This window comes from Dermacentor albipictus, chromosome 6 (genome assembly GCF_038994185.2).
Source record: "Dermacentor albipictus isolate Rhodes 1998 colony chromosome 6, USDA_Dalb.pri_finalv2, whole genome shotgun sequence".
Lineage (NCBI taxonomy): Eukaryota > Metazoa > Arthropoda > Arachnida > Ixodida > Ixodidae > Dermacentor > Dermacentor albipictus.
The window spans coordinates 49,717,561-49,723,836 of NC_091826.1; positions in this window are offsets into that span (position 1 = coordinate 49,717,561).

The following is a 6,276-nucleotide window of genomic DNA, read 5'->3' on the forward strand; positions in this document are numbered from 1 at the left end:
TCCACTGTGCACATTCGTCTATCTTCTACTTCAGTGACGGACGTCACAGTGAACAAAAAAAGATGCAGCAGTCAACGAAAGACTCGTGCTACCGGCTGTGGTGCCGCTGAGATCCGAACGAATGCAGCTCGGTCAACAGGGCCGCTTTTTTTACGTGATGGATCGCGAGGCCTCCATATCGCGCTCGGCCTATAATTTAGTGCGCACGACCCAGATCCGACTGTTTGCTGTGGCAGCTTCTGGTTCTCGGTGCTCTTACTTGGCTGGTCGTATATACCTTGCTTGCGTATCCTCTCACCTGCTCCAGACACTGTCGTCCGGAGACGACCAGATAAAAAAAAGATTACCATGGCTCTGGTAGACTCTTGGTAGGTTGGTGATAGCTAGAGCATGTCGTCGGCTACAAGGCACTCTTTCGTGAATGGCAGGAACGGGAAAAAAAATTGACTCGCCATCCCGACTCCGTGAAACGGGATGTCCAGCGAAGCTGTTGAAATCCACCACTACAACTGCTGAGGGGGGTGTGCAATGCTTTATGGCTTTGGAGTAATGCTAGTTATGGTAATTTAGAGTAATGGTAGCATTAAGAGTAATGGTAATGTTCAGAGCGCGCCGTAACTGGTCGTATTGCCGTTTTTTTTTTTATCCCTCTGCCGCTCTTCCTATTCGCGGTGCTCCTCGGGAGTCCTAACTATGCGTTGCCTACTCATAGCGGGGCTGCAACAACAATGGAATCAGTTGCTAAGCTGGTTCTTTTATGTACGAAAGGCTAGTGACGTCACTCCCCACGTCACAAGCTGCCGTCACCGCGGCGGCTTGCGCAACAGCAATCTTTACCGCGAAACGTGTGCGGGGAGGGCAGTAAGCATGAAAAGTGAAAATAAAAGACAGCTAATGTGACATGCATTTTGATAGTGTAGGCTTGGGTCTATCTAGTCAGTGATTGATCCAAACAAGTAGTGTAACTGACATTAGCAAATAACTTTTAAAAAGCTCAACCTAGGAATTTTTGCGAACTTCATGGCTACGCAAAAACAGGCGTAGCATGGAAACATGCTTTTAAACCTGAGACTGAGTGGTGTATACTGGCATTGTATTTTAGCTGCACAATTTTAAAAGTTTGGCCTTCATTTTCTATTTTTTTCCAGCAAGGAACTGCTAACACGGAACTTCAGAAAGTGGTTGTTGACTTTAGTGTGGCCTAAAGTGTTTAGTGTTGCGTTGCGCTAATAAACACAGTGTGTTACGAGAACCCGTCAGCAGTTCACTCATCATGAAGGCTGGTTCTTTTCACGTACATGCATACGAAGAATGAGTTTTTTGGATTTGTAAACCAAGTGATAGTTATGCTGCAACTAGCATGTTGTGCAATAACTAAAGCCTATAAAAACAACAATGGCCAAAATTTTGTCACCCGGGATGTTACAATTTGAACATCAAAATTCAGCTTTACTAGGCGTAAAGGCACTGCTCTTTTACTCAATGCAAGTTTTCTGTGGTATGCAGGTTATCTTTGGCGGAGGCGTTCTTGTTGAGACAACACAACTAGAGTGCCCGCCTTCACACTGCCAGGGGCCTACCAAATTTGCCAGACATCTGCTGCGCAGCATTTACATGGTCGAGCAGATGCGTAGAATGTCCTTGTTTGTCAGAGACAGCTACGCAAACAAGGACGCCGCAGTAAAGGAGGCACTGGACCCGTATTCTTCCTCTTCTTCCTCTAAGCTTATCTGTCTACCTTGTACCACTACCTATGCAACTGCAACATGGCGTGCCGCCTTGTGCGATAATATGCAACTGCAATGCGCATGCATCGACGCTAGGCGGCAGGCATCTCCTATCGCGTGACTGCTCACATGCTAGGATGCATGTATGGGGCATGTTTCAGCAGCAGATAGCAAGCGCTGGTGTGGCGCAATGGTAAACTATTCTGACTCACGCGCAGACTGCCCGAATTCGGTTCTGACGGGAACTGCGCGTTTCTAATTCCTGACGATTGCTGCGACGGGAGGTGGCGGTGGCAGACAATATCTCCAACAGAAACAGCTATAGGAATGGGCACATAACCGGGCGCAAACACAAAGTATCATTATCTTTTGTTCGAGAAAACAGGCCATGCAGAAGTGTGGGCAAATTTGCGGATCCCAAGCACCAACATGGCATGAAGTGGGTGTATACTTGGGTAATAGATTGTGGCAAAAAAGGGAAACTAAAGTTGAGCGCTACAGAGAAGTGTTGCAAAATACTCTTTTTAAAGAATCGCAGACGTTGAAATTTATCGAGTCAGCCGCTGCCGTATTTCTTTTCCCGCCGCCTACACTTAGCACAACACGGTGAGTATTTCACTTTTGAAATTTATTTCTAACATTCAGAAACTTCATCTGGCCGAACAAGAAGAAAGAGTCGTCGATACATTTGGGAAAAGAAATATGCAGGGACATGGGACATAACAATTGTGCTGTAACTATGTCAAGCAGAATGACAAACTAGGGTGGCTCGTAGCAGTTTCAAAATTATAGGAGTGCCAGAAGCATAGAAAAGGGAGACTGGTACATAGGACAAGACTAGGCGGTGACAAGCAGCTGACGTTCACTTTTTTGACGGTGACTTGAAAGTGAAGCTTTGATTCGGCTGCAGGGAAGTTGATAGACGTATTTCATATAACGAGGAGTGATATGGTTAGCTTGGCCCAGTCGTTCTTGGCCCTTTTCTAATGTTAAAAGGCGCTCTTAGTAACCTAACCGCAATGGCGATCGACTTGCTCTTTCCTGCAATGTCTATTGCGTTGCAGAGCTGATTTCGCCCACGTCGCTTGCCACACATTTCCATTTTGACTAAAAGCACACAGCAAAACATGTTCTCGCCCGTGATTATAATGACCTTACCCTTTAGAGTGTAAAAACATGTTGTTCTACACGACAAGTAGCTCACACTTGGTAACTTGGTACCTTGGTACCTTGGTACCTTGGTAACTTGGTAACTATACACTTGCGATCAGACAAACCACAGTTGAAAACTGTGCATTATTGCTGGCCACCTTGTTCGCCCCGAAATATCTGCTACGAGTTTGACAACAATCACTAATAAAATTTATTCCATGCAAGTTGTGTGTCGTCCGTCACAGATATAATGTTCACTTCACCAAGAAGTTGCCAATAACGAAAGCTTCGATTGTCCTCATCAACGATTTGATATCTCTTAAGGGTAATGGTATCCGCCATGGGACACAAGAAACCCCTTAAGAGAAAGCTTTAGCTCGGGTGCTCCTATCTAAATACATGTAAAGGGTGAATTCGTTTTTCTCGGCAACAACTGCACCGAATTCGACGAAGTTTGTTGCATTCAAAAGAAAAACTTTAAATATAGTGACTGCTGGTTCTCAATTTTTGATTCAGGTTCTCAACGTTTTTATTAAAAAATTAAATGATTGGGTTCACGTGCCAAAACCACTTTCTGAATATGAGGCACACCGTAGCGGGGGACTCCGGAAATGTCGACCACCTGGGGTTCTTTAAGGTGCACCTAAATCTAAGTACACGGGTGTTTTCGCATTTCGCCCCCATCGAAATGCGGCCGCCGTGGCCGGGATCACTATTTATTTTTTGACACTCTTCTTGTTTTTGTATGCACTGGATAGTGTGCATAGTAAGTAATACAAAGAAAACAAAGTTAATTGCATGATAAAAAGTTGAACACCTAATAGCAGTGCAGAAGAGAAGACCAAGCGATGCCGAAATAACAAGAAATATAGGACACAGTTTAAAGCACATTATATAGAAGGAAAGGATATGGAGCATTGATCAGTGCGCAAGCCTAAAATGTGATACAGCACAAGTAAAGCAAACAAAAAATAGCAAAGAAAGGAAACGAAATGCGTAAAAGTAAATCGTCACTTACAGCGCATACATAGACGGAGGACAAAAAAGGACGACGTAGACAAGCGCTTGTCAGCGAAGTCAGCGCTTGTCTACGTCGTCCTTTTTTGTCCTCCGTCTATGTATGCGCTGCAAGTGACGATTTATACCGTGGAATACCAACTGGCCCGTACTCAAACCTTGCTTCCGTAAAAGTAGATCAGAAGTCAATAAAGAATAAAAATATAACCACGAAATATGAACATAGACATGCTAACGACGGCTTCAGTGAAACGTACAATGAGTTGGTGATGGAATGCATTAGACAGCGAAGCGATGTTGTCTGGGAGGTTATTCCATGATCGATGACTCGTGGAAGTGCTGATGAATTGAAAGCTAAAGTATCACCATAGATCCGAGTAAAACTCAAATTATTGTTCAATCTTTTGGGCGTGTGGGGCGGGACATGGAGGTGAGATCAACATAATCTATCGGAGTGTACATACATGTGAAATAATGTTAGTGCAGTGATGTCATGACGTATGCCTGAAGATTTAAGAGAAAGATAAGTTTTAATCTGAGTAATCAATGCTACTTTGTCAATCGGGTGGTCCCGTCCATTGGGTACCTTCAGTGATAGATAAATCGTTCACCTTTGCGAACAATGCTGACTTTGTGCTTCAAAACACGAACTAATTTAGTGCTGTCTTCCTGGCTTTCTTCCGTTCTGTTCCGTTTCTTCCGTTCCGTTTCTTCCGTTCCGTTCGTACGCTGTTCGCCTGTAGGGTAGAACCAACACCACCTAGATAGCACAACCCCTATTCATTACCATGACCTCATGCTACGTGGCCCGAAATTTCCATTGACAAGGCTTGCGTGACGAAAGCAGTCACGTCTAAATCACCACGGCTTACTCGGGAGCATCCCCATTAGATTCTATGGCAGTCGGGCCAGGTAGCATGTCATCATGGATCGGAGTTCACAGGCCTTGTTCTATCTAGGTAGTGCTGGTAAAACACAGTATTTCCAACTGAACTCCTCAGTTTTTCTCTTATGGTAGATTTGCCTCTCTCTGTTTTGTCTTCTTGCTTTGTCGTGATTTTAGCGCTCTTTGCTTCCATATATCTACCGACTGACTCATCCTGTCGCAGGAAGGCCAACTGTTTAGCTTATTTGAAATGTATAAGTAATAAGGAAAAAGATAATAGAAAAGAATTTAGAGGGAACTTGCCGCAGGCAGAGTAACGGAATACACGTTTTCGACAATCCTCTAGCGGTGCCTTACAAATATGTGGTGTCGAAATCTAGCGCCAAGCGACCGCTTCCACGAAGTAATAGACACAAATCTAGAAGGCGACGATTGTGCAAACCAAGTGCGCCGGAGGCGATTGCGGAGCTAAAAATACGTCATAGCTACCATGTTTTGAACATCACGTACCACGGGGACCATCTCGTCGTCGAATTTCCTTGCCATTTTTGTATGGGTACAACATTAGTCCTCGGAGAGTAGGGGAAAAAATAGGTGGAGCTAGACTCTCGTCTCAGATTTAGGGGAAGGAAGCAATGTCGCTTGCGCGCGCAGGTAACCGGATAGACAGCCTGTCATTCTGGGAGGGTAGTTCGCCTCCTCACATTACTGGTTCGGATATATTATTTACTGCTATATCAACTAACTAATACTCCTAATAATAATGGCTCCCTAATACCTAATAATGCCACCGTAAAATGCTCCCTGCATGGCGATTCACAGCATAAGCGAATTTCGTATATGGCATGGATCCTCCGCTGCACACACACACACACACACACATACACACACACACACACACTCACACTCACACACACACACGCACACACGCACGCACGCACGCACGCACGCACACACACACACACGCACGCACGCACGCGCACACACACACACACACAAACACACACACACACGCACGCACACACGCACGCACGCACGCACGCACACACACACACACACACACACACAAACACAAACACACACACACACGCACGTACGCACACACAAACACACACACGCACACGCACGTACGCACACACACACACGCACACGCACGCACACACACACAGACATAGTCCTTCGGCACATTTCCGGTTCTCGATATCGCAGAGAACATAAAGTACAGAAATGTGATGGTTAGACAACGGATGCATTGATTTAATACATTCCGTTTAAACTTAAAATTGGGAAACCTGAATCTCTTTATTTGGGCCTTCAATTTTTAAACAAGGTTCGAGTAGTTCGGTGACTCGCAAAAATGACGAGTTATGTGCACAGCATCGCGACAGACATAGGCATCGGCAACTCATACAACAGACCTGATAGTACATTTAAAAGGGATGAACGCGTAGATTTGTAGTTTAACGGAAATAATTAGGTCCCTTACGCAACATA